A 19,368-nucleotide genomic window follows, 5' to 3' on the forward strand; every position below is an offset into this window, starting at 1 on the left:
AAATATAAAATCTCTCAAAAATACATCCTTTTTCTTAAGTGTTCTATAGTTGGTCCCCTTACCTTATAAGGTACAAATTAAACTTACAAGGAGTGCCCATAGAAAATCTAAGGTTGGGTTCACACAGCCTTTTGCCTCCTCTGTGTGAACTATGAAGCCAAAGGCAAAGTGTGATGTGAGAAAATAAGAAAGCTTTTTCCTCAGTGCCATGCCTCTTCTAGGGGAGGGGGGGAGATTTGGGTGGTAGAAAGAGTGTGGGTCCAGAGGAAAGAAGAGGAAGGTCTTAGCCACTTGGAGCATGCCATATCAAAAGCACACCCCTTTGATATATGTTTGCCATCCCTTGTCTAAGCCCGGTCTAAGTGAAGGCAAACAAAATTGGCTCACAACACGTCGCCCAAGTGGTTTGAGCTCAAAGGATGCATGGGTTCAAACCCTAGGTTGTAGCCTTGGCACCACAATTAGTTAGACTCCCAAAAAACTTGTTTATTTTCCAATGCGATATGTTCACATTTGTTGTTTGGGCTTCATCCCAACCTTGTCAGCCAAATGTTAATAAGTATTAGGATACATGAAATTATGATATCTATGATGAAACCCCCACCTTCTAATGATAGGGTAGGACAAATTGTCAGCACCCAAACATGGCATCTCCCCATTATGCATCTTGATGTTAAAGATCACTCTTCACAAGAGGTGTTCTAAGTATGATGCCTTGAACTTCATTTAGCATTTAAAGACACTATGAGGATACACTAGTTGATAGGTAAACACCTTAAAGTTCATTTCACTTTAAGGAGATATTCTAGGACACATCAACCTTAAGAGGCCTTGCTTGTTCACAAAAAATTTAAAGCTTGGATTATCCTAGTGAAATACTTTCAATTCATGAATTGGGTTTTTTAGACAAAAAATTTAAAGCTTGGACACATCATGTTACGAGGGAGAAGCATTACAAAACATAGGCACTAGTAAGGCCTTGTGACAAAACAAACTGCAACCAATGGAGGAACCTTAGTGAGCCCATGTCGTATCAAAAATTTAAGTTGTCTCCACAAGGGTCTATCTTCATTGCAAGAAATACAAGTGGTTGAAAGTATGGATTCAATTTATCTCGAGTACATTAGGCTTGACAAGTGAAGAAAAATAATTTAACCTTGTTTGGAAATCTCGAGTCAAATAGGTATGTTTACAAAGTGGTTAAGAAATTGTAAGCAAGCTCTAAGGCTCAAATTTCACTTCCAAGCCTTATCTTTTAAAGATGTTGCAATTATCTTACTTAATAAAGGTTCATCCTATTTATAGATGATATGGGAAGCCAAAAGCATGTTTATTGTCAAACTTATGCTTCACATTGTCTACTTCATTCAACAAATAAGCACACTTGTTCTCTCTTGATTAAAATCTGTGTGTGTGTGTGTGTGTGTGTGTGTGTGTGTGTGTGTGTGTGTGTGTGTGTGTGTGTGTGTGTGTGTGTGTGTGTGTGTGTGTGTGTGTGTGTGTGTGTGTGTGTGTGTGTGTGTGTGTGTGTGTGTGTGTGTGTGTGTGTGTGTGTGTGTGTGTGTGTGTGTGTGTGTGTGTGTGTGTGTGTGTGTGTGTGTGTGTGTGTGTGTGTGTGTGTGTGTGTGTGTGTGTGTGTGTGTGTGTGTGTGTGTGTGTGTGTGTGTGTGTTATCAAGCTTTTTGTACTCACATACACAAATTTGTATATAAATACATGTGTATGTATCCATTTTTCTTTGCAAGCTTATAACATGAACCTTATTTCTTAACTTGGTTGCTAATACTGGGGGTCTTATGAAAAAAAATTGTAAACTTTCTCTTGTATATAAAAGAAGACTAGGCGCTTTGTGTCTACATTCTCTCGGTACTTCGCACTGGTGTTTGAACACATGTTTCATGTGGTAAGATGGTTCATGGGAGGTTGATATAAGGAACATAATCCAAACTTCAAAAGCTTTGGCAACTTAAACTAATACAATGTTGAATTCATAGAAATGCAATATATGGGGATGTGACACTCCACTGATACCTAGGAAGAGGAAGACCAACATTGATAGGATCAAGCCTAAAATATATCACCATAGAACCCTTAAAGACTATTTCTCAAAGTTTCTCAAAGACAAACACATTTAATGGTGATTCTTATTTACATTAAGCCTATCATGTCATGCATATCATCCTTACACATTGAGCCTACAACATTACATAAATGTGACAACCCGTAAGGTATATTGAGAATTTCTTCTTTTTCTTCTTCTCCTCGTCCTCCCGAGAGAGAGAGAGAGAGAGAGAGAGAGAGAGAGAGAGAGAGAGAGCCTCCACCTTACTTATCGAGGAGAAAGGGAAAAAAGTAGAGAAAAAGAGAAGGTTTTGGATGATGAGAAGGCTACCATGTGGCACTCCCAAAATCTTCTAATAATACACACACATAGTTTCTCATTTTTCCCTCTTCTTGTATTTTCTATGCTCTGTGTATGTGCATGCATATGTTTATGGGTACATGTGTATATGTTTCCTCTTCTATTTGTGTGGTCTCATATATGTACGTTTGCTCTCTCACTCTCATCATTTCTATTTTTTCTCCTTTCTTTTCCTTCCTCCTGTCTCTCATCTTTCTTCATCTCACATATGTGCATGTTATGTATACATGTGTATATGCATTGCATGTTGTACATGCATATATCTCTGTGTGGATATGTGTGTCTACATATGTGGGTGTGTGTATGTTTGTAAGTGTGTATCTTATAACTATGTATCCATTCTCTCCTCTGCTCTTTCTCTCTCTCTCTATATTTTTTCTCTCTCATATATATGTTTAGATATGTGCCAGTGTGTATGTGTTTTATACATGTGTATCCATTTGTGTGGCCTAGAACAGTTGAGTTGCACCAAGGTGAGTAGGGGTCTCCTGGTGCAATATATCATGAAGCCTACCCTTAGTAGATTTTTTGTTGCTCCAAGGCAAGTGAGGGTAGGTGATGTTGCAAAGTCCATGTCAGTAGAAGGTGAAAGTGACCAACCAAGCCTTGTCGAGAGGCCCCAAATTTACAAATTTCACCCAGTAACAATAAGGCATAATGGTCTCTTTTTGCCTCCAAAATGGGCACTAAAAAAGAATTGTCCTAGCCCAGATCTACATCCACTATCTCTATGATTGACTTCTCTAATGCCCAAAACCTACATGCACATCTATGTGTGTGTGTATGTGTGCGTGTGTGCATCAACCTTCCTCTGAATATTGGACAAGCAAAATCAAGAACAACATATTGAAATTCGAACAATCTCCATGGCAAGTTTATTCTGTTGCTTTCCACAATGGAACGTTCTACTGCTTTTAATTATGAACATCAAAATTTTGTATTTCCTTGTGGTGCCTTGGTAGATGGATTTCTTGAACTGGTATTGCAGCATCTTCTATTGCATTGTAGAAAAATAGATTGTATTCAATCAACAAATAGATACATACATCTAGAGGCCCTTTGGGCAAGCTTCTCATCAGCATCACTTCAAACATAAAGCACAACTGAAAATCCCCACATAAAATCACCCACATCATTTAAAAAACAATAGACCTACATTGGAAAATACAATAAACCTATGAACCCTTGAGGTTTAGTTCCAGTCCCAAGTCCATTTTGTTACCTTTTGCATGGCAAATATCACTTGCAATGTATATAACCTATGGACATATTGTTTGTCTTTGTTGAATAACATCGTTAAATGCTTTTCAATTAAATGGGAATGTGATGCCATTTTGAACAAGGCTACAAACCTTTGACTTTCATGAAATACATAAGAAGCATGTTATGGATGCCAATCATGGCAAGACTTAGCAATTTTTGGATCTTGCTTGCAATCTTATCAATACATTGCATTTTATTTATGAGATATGCATAATTGATGAAATCTAAACTCATGTAAACGGCTACTATAGTAATGCATGATTTTTAGAATATTTTTTAAAAATTGTCTTTGCTACTATATTAATTTGTTGCTAGTCATTACAGACTATGGATAGTTGTCATGTGTTGCACATGCCTCTTCATCCAAGAATTTTAGCACGGTAGCACACATACAAGAAAGCAACAAATCCTTCTTAAGATATGTCCTTCCCATGATACAATCCACTATCATCGATATTGTCTCATCATGAGAAAGCCTTTAGGCCTTTTTCTCACGTCCTTCCCTATTGCGATGGATAGATAAGGAAGACATTCTAGAGCAGTTCATTCAATCAATGTTGACATTGTTTTGGGGTGCAACTTCTTCCATTCAATGGCAACCAAGATTTGAAAGAAACTTTGGAGGTCACGTTCCATGTTGGTACATAAAATTAAGGTCATATATCCATTAGTGGAACTACTTTGTCTTTTACGCTCGTCGGGAGGACAGTGAGCATTGGAGAGAGTTATTTAGGCTTCCATATTCCCTTTTCGCATCCCTTTGTGACCTCCTACATGTGGATTTGTAGCAAGAGGCATTGTTGCACCTCTTGGCACCATGCTTGGTCATATTTTTAGTGTCGAGAAGAAAGTAGCCATTATTGTGATGTTGTTGGTCTCATAGAACACCCATGTGCATGTGGCCAATACTTTCGGATGTGGTTGCTCCACAGTGATATTTTTGTCAAATTGCAAGCTTGTACTGAGTGCAAGGACATGGGACACAACGATTGAGATATGCCTCACAATCTCCAACAACCCAACCCTTATCGTTGTCCATTTCTTCTATGTAGCAGGCAATACATTTCTCTCTCTCAATTCATTGCTCCCTCTCTCCCTCCCTCCCTCTCTATCTCTACCCCTCCCTCTCTACCTCCTTCTCTCTATCTCCCTCCTACTATCCTTCTCATGGAATTCTCGCATGAGTTCTATGCCATAATGCAATACAGTCCCCAATTCATTTGTAGGCCCTCCACAAAAAATGATCTCGCAGATGTGAAAGATGGCTATAAAGATTTTCATGGCTTGCCAAATTGCTATGGAGCAATTGATTATACACACACAAACACAATTCTGCCCCCACATGAGAATGATACTCCTTGGTTTAATCAATACTCAAACTACAATATGATCATACGCGGCATATGTGATGTGTGCATGAAGTTCTTGATTGTGAATGTCTGATGGCTAGGTTCTGCAAATGACAAATGTGTCCTTCAAAACTCTAGCTTCTATTGCCTTTCGCAAGGGTGCACACGCCTCACATGCGAGCTAGTCAACTGCTTGGGACTCTTCATTGTTGAATACATAGTGGGTGATGGAGACTTCTTACTTCTTCCATGGTCGATGACTCCCTTCCCTTGAGCAATGTTGGGTGATCTGCACATTGCTCATTACAACTTCCTTCAATCCTCCACATGCATCATTGCTGTGTGAGCCTTAAGACAATAATTGGAAGATATTGGAGGGTAGGTCATCATCTCCCAATATCGATTCACTTTCACCCTTGATCACTGCTTGTGTTATTATACACAATCTTCTAATAGATGTTTTAGATGAGCCACTACCACTTGATGACATACCTATTGATATCAATGATCCTCTTATACACAATCCCTTTGTAGATGTCGAACTAGATCTCTCATTGTATGCTTTGATTTGTGCATGGATCTGAGATGACATCATGGAGTACATATAAATGTGAGGTCTTTGACTCGCAAATTCTTGGCCAGTGTCATGGACACAACAAATGGAACATAATTGTTGTGAATGATTCTATTTATAGATATGATCAATTCCATGGTTTGAGAAGTTTTCGTGTAGGCCATCCCACAAGATCAGTAACCACGTTTGTCAATCAACAATCCATAGAGTCATCAGAGGTAGGTATCTAACAAGACCCCAATCAACTCAAGGGTGGAGAGAAAGGCTCACAAGCTCATGCACACATACAACATTGGTTTAAATGAGGCAACAAAGGACTTGACATGGGCAATGGAGCGTGTAGAGACTTCAAAGAAGTTGTGGCTAATTTTGTCCTCTTTCATTCTCTAACCTATTGTCATGGCCCAATAACTATCCTTTCTAAAAGGAAAGCGATGTTCCTAGTTTGATATCTCTATGTAGCATAAGGAAAGGTGTGTGAATTTCTTATACACTTACTTTGAGTCAATTACCAAGCCATTTTCAACACAAATACGTGAAACTTCCATCCATTGTACCTCAGTTTTATTTATCCTTTGGCATAGATCCCCAAACATAGGTTTTTCATCATAGTGCTTCTTGTAATGCAGCAAAGTGATTGTACTATAGATATCCCAATGATAGCATCCAAAAGTAGTCTTTCTCCATTGTTTGTTTTTATCCTTGTTTCCCTTCTTCCAATTCCTTCATTTAGTGCAACATCATGCAAAGGGTTCTATCTGAGTTGTTGCTTCTTCTTCTATGCAATCAAAAGGCCCCGATGATTGCTATGTGGTGCCATCATTGGCATAAGATAGAGGTTGATTGCCCTCAAATGGAGGCACTGGTGTAGGGATTGTTGGAGATTACATGTGAGGGTGACGACGAAATACCTTTGCTAGAGGCACATGTGTTGGGATTCGTGAGGTTACATGCAAGATTGCATGCGATCAACCTTGGACAGAGGCAGGCATGTCAGGATTGTTGGTGGTTGGATATATGGGTACTTATGTTGTGGTCCCATCCCAAAAATGGGATTGCATTAGTCTAGAAAGGTAGGCAAAGGTATGCATAGATGATGCCAGATGCTAAACTTGGCTATCAAAAACAACTCCATCATCTTGAGAGTCAGTGTTGAGATCCTCATTGATGCAAGGAGGAGGTGTGACTTGGGATATACTAGAAGAATTGGCCGTGAAGGGAGGAGGGCTGAACACACAAATGAAATTTGATGAAACATAGCTGTAATGCCATGGAGAATCATGCCAAAATTGATATTTGGTTCATGATCTAATGGGGTTTCAAAACATTTTTCAAGAAAGAAACATTGTAGAACATGTTCATAAAACATGCCAAATGTATTCTTGCAGGAATATGGGCACATTACATCAAGATACATGCATGAAGGGAAAGCAAAAAGGATAGTCAATACACATGAGGGTGATGTTTCTACCACAAGCATTACAAGACCCAATGCTTATGTAAACAAACTACATGGAATATGTTCACACATCAAAATTTTGATACATGACTTTAGAAACATTTAGTATTTTTTCATAAGCATTTAAATTGCAATAGCCTGTAGTGCTTACCAAAATGTAGGTCCTTGCTTTGTATTCTCAATCAATGCATCCCCTCAAAGGTATCTATGCATCCCCACTAAAAAATTTAAGTAAATGACATCTTCTAAGTGTAAACATATTTAACACTCTATAACATGGGTTAGAACCTCCCATTTACACATGCCCAAGGCTATGAACTCGTCATCAAAATAGGCATATCATTATTTCCAAATGAGCATATGCATTAGACTGAAGCCATATTACCATTACACATTGAAGTAAAGGCTCATAACATGCCTATTGGACATTGTAGTCTTATGATTTTCATATTGATTTTATTATGTGTTCCAATTTACAATATGCATACCAAAAGTAATACAAAACAAATTTTCCATGAGTACTACTTTTTAACCTTGGTTGCTATGTTGTACTAGTTTCACTGAATGCCTATCCTTCCATGTCAAAATAGTCATAAAAATTGGCTTGCCTCTTCATTTCAAACCATTTTAATGACATTTTTGAACAATGCATTATACTAAAAACATCCAAACCTATTTCCATCATATACAACATCTCCATAGAAGTGCTTACACATATAATTACATTTGAAGCATAAAATTCTTGTTTCTGAACCAATTGCAAGTAGAACAACATCAAAGTAAATACATAGATGTAAAAAATATTCAAATTTAAAAATGAATCGACATACCCTAGGACTAATGAGGCATGCTAAGTGCCAATCAAAGATGATTCATGCCTTGCACTTTGTCATTCTAGACATGTAATCCAACATAGAACTTCACTCATCAATGGATGTAGTAAACAAAGAGAATGCACTACACATAGAGATAAATGGTGCACAGATCGGATGCTGTATGCACGCGTAGTGAGCGTTGGAAGGTCCCCAAGAACAAAAGAACTCTACTTTTGCACAAAGAACAAGGAAGAAAGCTTGCACGACATGAAGCAAGAGACTAATTGGGTACAATCTCCCGCCATGCCTTGTGTGAGCGCTCCACAAAGCATGTATTTGATATATTATTCATCTCCAAGCTCAAAAAATAGCCCAATTTACAATTAGCACACTTTAGCTTTTGTGTTTGCTTTTGTCCCAATAAAGAATTAAAGCTATTGGGTACCCAAGGAGTTGGGCAGTACCCAAATACAATATCCAATACAAATATTTAAATCGTGCATCCATGCACATACAAAAATAATAAACAAATGTAAAGCCTTCAATAAATAAGAGCGTCAAAATAAATATTGGTGCCACGCCTAAGATGCACACCCATAAAAAATGATAATAATTTGAATACAGGCTATCGTCCAGTGCTTCCCAATGCCACCGCTGCCTGTCTACACATCAACTGAAGCATTCACAATTATTAGAAAATAATAAAATTAAATCGACAAAAGTGAATACCTAGCAGTCTTCAGCTACAAAATAAATAAATTGGTTACAACTCAATCCTAACCTTAATTTATTACGAGTGCGCACTCTAAACTCACAAATGTCTATTAATTTAAATATGTATTTTGCGAAATCACCCGCTATGGAATCACCTACTTGCACATTAAATTAACAAGACGCTTGAAAAGGACAGGCGTTCCCATCGACTTTTCGCACAAGGAATCCACCTTGTGTATGAGCCCCGACAATAAATAAAATTTTACGGAATCCACCGCAAAACCTCACGGAATCCACCGTGGAATATGCCTCCTAGCATCATACCCCCGGGGTGGGATAGCAATTGTCCTCAATTGCTATTAGTTCAATGTGGGGCCAGCAGTGAGGGGTAAGCACTTAGGTCTCGAGCGTGCATCCATTGGGATAGCAATTGTCCTCAATTGCTATTAGCTCAATGTGGGGCCAGTAGTGAGGGGTAAGCACTTAGGTCTCGAGCATGCATCCATTGGGTCTCTTCAACAGGATGATTTTTAAGCTTAACCAAATATCTAGAATATCTACGGCCAGTTCTAGTGGTCATAAAGTCAGTATCTAGTATAGTTTCAGGCTCAAGGATTTCAATTTCTTCTTCTAGCAAAGGAGGGTTTTCATAGACAGGGTGTACAGGTAATTGTCCTCTAAAAGGTTGTAATAAACTGATATGAAAAGTGTTGTGGATTTTCCAGTGTTGTGGTAAATGCATTGTCATTGATTTTGTGAATGATCTTGAAAGGTCCATAAAATCTAGGGGCTAATTTTACAACAGGGTGTTTGTCAACACTTTGTAATCTTCGCTTTTCGATTTGTAACCAAACATAATCATCAACTTTGAAACTCATAGCTTTTCTTTTCTTGTTGGCTTGTTTTGTGTATGATTGCTGGCCTTTGGCAATCATATCTTTAACTTCATAAAAAATAGTAGCATGCATGTTAGCAATATCATTAGTAGCTTGAACCTTGTTTGACAATGATGTAACAGGTGTAGGTAATCTATATCTATAAATAATTTCAAATGGTGCTTTCTGTGTAGCTGTATGTGGTGTGTTATTGTATGCAAACTGAAGTAAATGTAAATGTCTATCCCATGTTTGTGGTTTTGAAATTGTGTATGTACGCAAAAGATCTAAAATGGTGCTGTTATTAGCTTCTGTTTGTCGATTTGTTTCAGGATGAAATGGAGATGAAAATCAATCTTTGTTCCTAAGTTAGCAAACAAAGTAATCCAAAAATTATTTCAGAATCTAGAATCATGGTCAGAAATAATAACTTTTGGCAAACCATGATTAGTGAAAACAGTTTTCAAGAATAATTGAGCAGCTTGAGATGTAGTTAATGTTTTCTTGCATGGAATGAAATATGCTTGTTTGCTAAACCTATCAACAATAGTCCAAATCATGTCATGATTAGCTTTAGTGTTAGGCAAACCAGTGATAAAATCCATTGAAATCTGTTCCCATGGTCATTCTGGAATTGGTAAAGGCATTAATAAACCATATTGTTTACCATGGTGTCTTTTAACTCTTTGACAAATTAAGCATTCAGATACAAAGTTAGATACATCAAATTCCATGTGTGGCCAATAAAAATCTTCAATCAGTGTACGCAAAGTAGAAATAATTCCTGTATGGCCTTGGTATGGGGAACAATGAATTTCATGCAAAACAAATGATCGAGATGGAACAGTTACACATAATCTTTTTTCATAAAACATAAATCCATAAGTGTAAGACAATGAATCAATGGGAATCCAGTTATTTACAACTAGTTTATTCCAATCAGCTTGAAAGGTAGGATCTTGGTCATAAGTGTCTTTCATAGGGAGAAGAGAGTCAAAAGATATCACAGAAATATTATGAATAGTCGGTCTTCTACTTAAAGCATCGGCAACAACATTCTCTTTTTCGGGTTGATATTGTATGAGTGGATGAAAACTTTGAATAAAAGTAGCCCATTTAATGCGTCGGTCACATATTTGTGGTTGACTAAGGAGATGTCTAATGCTTTGTTGGTCAGTTTTGTTCATGAATTCAAATCCCATTAAATAGTGTTTCCATTGACGTAAAGCTTGTACTATAGCTAGCAATTTGTTATTATAGGTAGAATACTTAAGTTCAGAGGGTTTAAGTTTGCAACTAGAGTAGGCTATGGGATGAGAATCTTGCATAAGGACTGCTTCTATTCCAGATCCACTAGCATCAGTAACTACTAAAAAAAATGGTCTATTGAAGTCAGGTAATTGCAATACAGGAGCGTGAGTTAAATTATGTTTCAATAAATCAAAGGACTTTTGTTGATTGTCAGACGAATGATACACAATGCCTTTCTTTAATAGTTTTGCCAAGGGTAATGTAAGCAATGAAAAAATTCTTATAAATTTTTTGTAAAAGCTAGCAAGACCTAAGAAAGAATGTAATTCATGCACATTTTTGGGTATCACCCAATTCAAAATTGCTTCTATCTTTTTAGGGTCAACTTTAAAAGCTTCAGATGAAACAATATGTCCTAGATATTCAATTTGTGCTTGGAAAAATTCACTCTTTTCTAGATTGGCAAATAATTGGTTCTCTTTTAATAATTTAAAAACCAAAGATAAATGTTTGTAATGCTCGGTCTCATTCTTACTGAAAACCAATTTGTCATCAAAGAAAACAATGGCACAATGCCGATGCTTCAAAAATATGCGATTCATCATACGACTGAATGTGGCTGGTGCATTAGTTAAACCAAAAGGCATAACTAGGAATTCATAGTGTCCAAATTGTGTTCTAAATGCAGTTTTGAATATATAAGATGTGTCCAATCTTACTTGATGGTATCTAGATTTAAGATCTATCTTGTTGAATATTGCATATCCTTGTAGCTTGTCCATAAGATCATCTACCCTAGGAATCGGATATCTATTCTTAACCGTGATTTTATTTAGGGCACGATAATCAATGCACATGCGATAGGTATTGCTTTTCTTCTTCACTAATAAGACAGGTGCACCAAATGGAGAACTACTAGGTCTAATGAGTCCTGGGGTTAACAATTCTTCAATTTGGGCTTGAATTTCTTTCTGTTCAATTTGGTTATGTCTATATGGTGCTTTACATGGTGGTTGTGATCCAGGAATTAGGTCTATCTTGTGATCTTCAGGACGTATAGGTGGTAATCCAGGTGGTAAGCCAATAGCAAAACGATCTTGAAATTGTGAAAGAAATTTTACGTGCCTAGGATGCATCTGATTTTCTTTAGCTTCAATTTCATTCACCCATATTAAATAGGATTTGCTACTTTTCCATAATGCACGTTTAGCTTAAGTATGACTAAGCAATGGAAAATTATCGAAAGTGTGCATACGATGCAATGTGATTTGTTTTCCATTAGAATGAATTTTCATTGAATACGTGGAATAATCTATATTAGGATTGTACTGATGATGCCAAGGCATTCCTAAGATAATGTCACTAGACTACAAAGGCACAACTAAGAAATTTCTACGTTTAATATAATCACCAATTTTAATTTCTAAGTCATGCACCTTTTGTGTTCCATTGTATCTAGTGCCTAAGAATGCAGCCTTGATGTGATAATGTGTATAAACAGTATGTAAATTCAATTCTTTGACCATTTTTGCAGAAATAAAGTCATGTAAAACAGTCTTTTCTTTACCATGCACAAGACATTTCATCGTTAATAAAGAATGGGGATTTGGCATACCTGGTAAAGTATATGAAGTAGTACCAATGTCGTCATCGTCTTTCGTGAAATCCGGCATTTCTTCATGTTCTTCATCTTCTGTCGCTCCCAAATAATTGATATGAACAGTTGGCTTTTTGGATTGACAATTGGCCGCTAGATGTCCAGTTGATGACATTTGTAACAGACTATGGGTTTGGCTTTGGATACATTATTGGTAATAGTAGGAAGTTTAGGAATGTTGGGATTTGGCTAGAGAGATGGCTTAGGGTTTGGATTTGTGTTTGATGGTAAAGCAAGTGGTCGTGTCCAAGATTTACGGAATGAAGATGGAAGGAAACGACTTTGATTGAATTTTCAAAAATTTGAATTGAATTGTTTTGAACCAAAGTTACCATTAGTTTGAAATTGTTGTGGTCGCTTCTCTCGTCCTCGAATTTTGTCTTCAGTGTCATGGGCCAAGGAAAATGCATCTTTGAGAGTCATTGGCTTGAACATGTTGACCTCCACATAAAAATGTCCAAGTAAGCCAGACATAAACTTGCGTTTATGGGTTGCCTCAGGTACATCTTCAAGCATTCGTAGTTGCAATAAAGCATTCCGAAAACGCTCGGTATATTGTGAAATAGGCTCATGATCCGTTTGTTGCAGAAGATCCTATTGTTTGATTACCTTTTTGTGGAATTGGGGTGGAAAGAAATTCTGCAAAATTTTCTTTTGGAAAGTCTCCCAAGTAGTAGGACAATCAATGCTCTTGCGGATAACAGTCCACCATAGGGATGCTCGGTCAACTAGATGATTAGTGACACACTTAATTTTGTCTTTCTTAGCATCCTATTCTTCATGGAAATAATCATCAAATTGACTGATAAAAGCAAGTACAGTCTTTCCTCGCGTGACCCATTGAAAGTACGAAATTTGAAATTTCTTTTACTTATCTTTATTTATTTCCGAATAGATTGCGCTTCAAGTGTTGCATCGATCGTATGTTGTATAAGATCTTCAGATTGCGGTCCATCTTGGTCGGCAGTAGATCGTTGCAAATTGGCCAATTGAGCTTGCAAGGTTTGACGTGCTCTTTGTTCCTCTTGAAGCTGCATCATAATCAAATCCAGTTTTTGCTCCATCATTGGTTCGAGTGGTAGGTCACCTTCAACCATAAAATCTTCCATGGTTTGATCAGACATCCTACAAAATTCCAAAAGACCTCACACACTCGAAATCTTGTTAGCGGGATGAGCATAGCTCAAGGTCGGGTTTACAAGGCTTATTTTTATTATTTTTTAATGGCTTTTTGTACTGTTTCTCCTTTGCAGATGCGGAATTTGATATCACAGACGTCTTCCAAGAAGAAAATCTTGCATGTAGACTGTGTATTGTAAATTGTTTGCTGGAATCTGGCTCTGTCAGAATGCAGGCACGAACAGAGGCTTACAGGGAGTTATCGAACTAGTTCGGGTGTACTTCCGTATGAATGCAGGCTATCGAAGAGATTAAGGATTGGATTTTAAGCCTTAGTAAGACTTAAAAGAGACCTAATTTTTAATTAAAAAGATTAACTAATCGTTTTGATAACGACTAGGATGACGGCAACTTTTCGTGGACGGCGTCATCATCGAGTACATCCTCACGTAGCAAGTCGTCAAATTTCGAATAGCTTAAGCAAAGCTTAAGCTTTGTTAAGATTAAAGCTATTACTAATGAAGATTTTGCTTACTGTATCTCTGAGGAAAAAAACGTCTATTGAAGAAGCTTCTCGCATGGTCCTCCGCCTGCAGAAGCCCGTCCTTCGTGATTTGAGTGCGTAGCAGGGGGTTCTTGACTTCCAGGAGCATGCTGGTATTGCCGGATTGCCATGAGATTGACTATAGAGCTTGATCGTTCCAGGAGCTCCGCCTTTACGCGAGATGGTAAGCGATTGGAAGCTCTCAATCTCAGCTTCGCTCTGATACCACTGGTGCACAGATCAGATGTTGTATGCGTGCGTAGTGAGTGTCAGAAGGTCCCCAAGAACAAAAGAACTCTACTTTTGCACAAAGAACAAGGAAGAAAGCTTGCACGACATGAAGCAAGAGACTAATTGGGTACAATCTCCCCCCATGCGTTGTGTGAGCGCTCCACAAAGCACGTATTTGATATATTATTCATCTCCAAGCTCAAAAAATAGCCCAATTTACAATTAGCACGCTTTAGCTTTTGTGTTTGCTTTTGTCCCACTAAAGAATTAAAGCCATTGGGCGCCCAAGGAGTTGGGCGGTACCCAAATACAATATCCAATACAAATATTTAAATCGTGCGTCCATGTGCATATAAAAATAATAAACAAATGTAAAGCCTTCAATAAATAAGAGTGTCAAAATAAATATTGGTGCCACGCCTAAGATGTGCGCCCATAAAAAATGATAATAATTGAATACACGCTATCGTCCAGTGCTTCCCAACGCCACCACTGCTTGCTCTACACATCAACTGAAGCATTCATAATTGTTAGAAAATAATAAAATTAAACCGACAAAAGTGAATACCTAGCAGTCTTCAGCTACAAAATAAATAAATTGGTTAGAATTCAATCCTAACCTTAATTTATTACGAGTGCGCACTCTAAACTCACAAACGTCTATTAATTTAAATATGTATTTTGCGGAATCACCCGCTATGGAATCACCCACTTGTACATTAAATTAACAAGACGCCCGAAAAGGACAGGCATCCCCATCGACTTTTCGCACAAGGAATCCACCTTGTGTATGAGCCTTGGCAATAAATAAAATTTTACGAAATCCACCGCAAAACCTCACGGAATCCACCGTGGAATATGCCTCCTGGCATCAATAATATGGCAAGAAAAATGGAAATTTTGTATATTTACTTAATCATTATAAGTGGCATGCTTTTTATGTAGCACTGCTAGGGGGATTTATATCAAGCCATTGACCATTAGGGTTCAAAGGAGACAAACAAGATAGATGGAAGAAACAAAAGAACCAAAAACACAATATGTATTACTTTTTGATAAAATCTAATACATTGTAACCACTATTCTTGGATTATAAACCTTGTATCTAAGATGATGGCTTAAACAAAACTCTATCAAGGTGATTAATTGACAAGTCTATGCAATTCCAAACTCTTTGCTATAGCAATACAATGAAAGACTATGCTTCATACTCTTACTAGAATAACCCAGAATGCTCCATGGATAGTTGGATATACAACCTATTTTCTATGATAAAAACCTGTGAAGAATACTCTATTGCAATAGTAAAAACTCAGTCCTAAACACTTATATCAAGAGGTACCATAAGCTTAAGATTGGTCTTACCTATTTTGAGCAAGCTTTTTGGGCAAGAAGGCATCCATAGTAAGGTAAGAAATAGTGTATCTTGAGTTCTTTGGAGTTTAACCTTGTTAAGCTCGGTGCAAAGAAAGAAAAATAAAATAAAAAACACGCAAGACAAAGTAGAAACGATATCCCAACATAAAAACATGAGAAAAATGCCCAAAAACACAAGAAGAAAATTTAAAAATTTAAGGATGATGCAAAAGGACAAATACACATCTTAATATAAAAGCGCACCCTAAATCCTTGTAAAAGAGCGCTAGGCTCCCTCCTGTGCTATTTGTACATGTAGGCAGACATGGGTGAAGGAACAATGTAAATAGGAAGGGAATAGGGAAAGAGAACCTAGGCTAAAATGGTCAGCCATGTAAAATAGGGATGGTGCCCAAAGAGGAGTAGGGCATGTATAAAAAGGCAAAAAATGAATGAAGAAGCTCATTCTTGTGTGTGGCCAAAACTAGCTCTTTTCTTCTTCTTCTTCTTCTTGCTTGTGCTTGTGCTTGTGCTTGAGAGAGGGAGTGTGAGAGAGTGAGTGTGTGAGGGTAAGGGACCATGATGGAGAAGCTCTACACCTTCTCATGTCTTCTTCTTATCTTCTCTTGTCTCATGTGTAGTAATGGAGTTTGGAGCTTGGAGCTTGGAGCTTAGAGCTTGAGGATTGAGCTTGCACCTTGGATTGTGGAGCTACTAGAGAGCTCATAGGAGGAGGCAACTCAATTGGGCATGAATGTAAGGTCACTACATTCGTAGGTGTGAGAGTGCACACAGCTATGTGAGAGGTAGCCATTAGACTTGGCTTGAAACGCTTGAAACTATAAGTAGTCCATGGATCTTGAAACAATCAATCAAGGAAAGACAATTGCAATGATGCAGTGTGTGCAAAATAATACTTGAATGCATAACGTGAATGAAATGTGTTCAAGTGTCTTTAATGTGGAAAACAAAGTCCACGTGTAGCAAACATTCTTTCCATTTTTTTCCATGAGTTTTATGTACATGCAGTGGTGTTGTTCCACAAACCCAAAGGTATTGAATCTTCCTAACTCATGCTACCTTTGAGCATACAAATAGCACAAGAATGTCTTACTTATGATATGAATTAGAAATCGACCGTTTTTAGCAAGATTTATCATATTTTTAAACACATTGGTTCATTTAGATTACGATGAACAACAACTTGATTTTATGCTTAGCTATGCCTTTAGCTATAAAATGCCCCATGCCTTGCACCTTAAATGCTCCACACCATAACCAATTTTAAGCTTGTAATCTTCAATTCCAATTAAAAAACGCCTTGTACTTCCTCCTAAAAGCCTATAAAATCCCAAAAGTTGTGCCTCTAAATCTTTCTCTCATTGGAAACTATGGGATAAGGTGACATCCCATCAAATCGACGAGAAAAACCTGCCAATACAACACAAAATATAAAAGCATACTTGATAGGACAAGAGACAACTATAGAACAAGAAAAAGATTGAACATTTATCTCCACATGAAGTTGAGAGAGAGTATGTATGTGTGAGTGTGTGTGTGTGTGTAAGAGAGGGAGAAAGAGGGAAGTTGCTATTTGAGAGAGAGAGAGAGAGAGAGAGAGAGAGCGAGAGAGAGAGAGAGAGAGAGAGAGAGAGAGAGAGAGAGAGAGAGAGAGAGAGAGAGAGAGAGAGAGAGAGAGAGAGTGAGTGAGTGAGTGAGAGAGAGAAAGAGATGGGGAGGAGGGAAAATAGAGAGAGAATAATTGGTGGAAGACGGGGGATAGAGAGAGACAAATGTCATATTAGTCTCACCCTATGTTTTCAAATGAGGACCACATCCAATCCTTTTGAAACTCATCAAATTTATCTCTCCCGCTTGGCAAAACATTAGGTGGGGTCATATCCAACCACCATGGCAATTATCAATTGCATACTTAGAAATCCCATCTGTCATCTCGATACATAGTGGATTCCTTGTTTATAATGTTAATCCATGGCTTGGAAGCCACTAGCAATTCCATTATCAACCTAAGATACCTCAAGTGAAGGAGACACATGTTATTGAAACATAAAAGTAAAGGTATATGCTCATAGAAATGTATCCACCAATCAAGCAAGCATAGATAATGGTAGCAAGAGCTCAGCCTTACATTTTCATACCTATAGAGAGATTGACAAGAGCACATTTGGCTACTAAGACTGTGCAAAATGATCATCCTTCTTTTTGGTCTTATCCTTTGAGCCAACTTTTTGATCGTTTCAAATATGTGTTTTTTCCCTCATACCAAGTCTATGAGAAATAATCATGCAGAGAGGGCTAGATAGGCAAGACTAGAGGATTCCTTATGGTTGTTGCCAATTTAACCTCATCATCCAAAGTCCACAATGCATTTTTCTCAATCATATCCAATAATACCTCTTTGAACAACCACCTATACTTAAACAAACTTTAAATGTAAAATTCTAAGTATAGATGCACAAAACCTTCAATTGAAATTGCTAAATCAAATTACCATGCAAGATCTTACCTTCTAAATTCAAAATTTGTACTTGGCATCCCATAAGGACTTTGTGCCATTCTCACGCTCTCAAGCATCCTCAACCATGTGATCTTTTTATCAATGAAAATAGATGAGATTTTTATCAAGTTTAATTTCTCAATACACACCATTGTGTCTGAGGGCCATCAGACCTCAAGGAGAATAAAGTCTCCCTCTAGTCCCTCCCTAGTGAAGGATTGATTATGTTGAGAACCTATGGATGCGTGAAGTTCCAATAAGTAATCAAACACATGGATCTTAGAATGTAGCTACTACACACATAAGTACAACCCTCCACATAAGAAAAAAGCTTACCGTTTGCATATGATCATTCTATTTACACTTCAAATCAACCAAAACCTCATGTTCCTTAATCAACCTCTTGTCCTCACTAAGATTCTTTGTTGCCTTTTATTTTTATACACAATTCTTTTTAAAACTCAACCTATGAACCCAAATATTGAGAATATTCAAACGTCAAAATTTTAAAAGTTAATATTCAAAATATGAATACCTTATAAACTAATTGTACCATGTCCTCTCTTACCAGTAGATATGATAATGGGGAGCTTTTTGATTCGAGTTTCTTCTTTGCCTCCAAGCGCCTGGCAACTTGTGATGGTTGCTCCTATAAATACATATTTATATCATAATCACACATATTGGCAGCATTGACCAATGTGCTTTTGAGATTTGTAATTATCACTGCATGCTCATTCAAGCTTTGAGATGAAAATATTAGAGTCAATATGTGAGTGACATAATCCAAAAGATATCCAAACAATTCAATGCTCACTCATTCATGTGCAAAAGGCTAGAAAGTAATGCAACTACACTACGCTTGGTGGGATCAATGATAATGCTTACAACCCTCAAATGCCATGACCTCACATCTTGAAACTTTTCTAAGATAAGCTCCATCTAAGACATTGTGTGATGGTTACCTTCCCAAACATAAAACATCTTATTTGGAAGAAATGAAATATTTCTTTTTCCTCTCAATTCATGCTCAAACTTCATATCAATGTCTTGCCAATGGACATCCCACTTAGCAAGGATTTCAATAATCACTAGCATCCCTTGACTAGCTAGAGAGACAACTAGGACAATGAAAGTGCCCTTCTCAAGATAGTAGGTCTCTCCCTCTCAAGATAGTGCAATCTTCAAAGGAGACATATCACTTCTTAAACCATGCACACT

The sequence above is a fragment of the Lygodium microphyllum genome, chromosome 24 (assembly GCF_053477565.2).
Source record: "Lygodium microphyllum isolate KBCC chromosome 24, Lygodium_microphyllum_v1.1.10, whole genome shotgun sequence".
Lineage (NCBI taxonomy): Eukaryota > Viridiplantae > Streptophyta > Polypodiopsida > Schizaeales > Lygodiaceae > Lygodium > Lygodium microphyllum.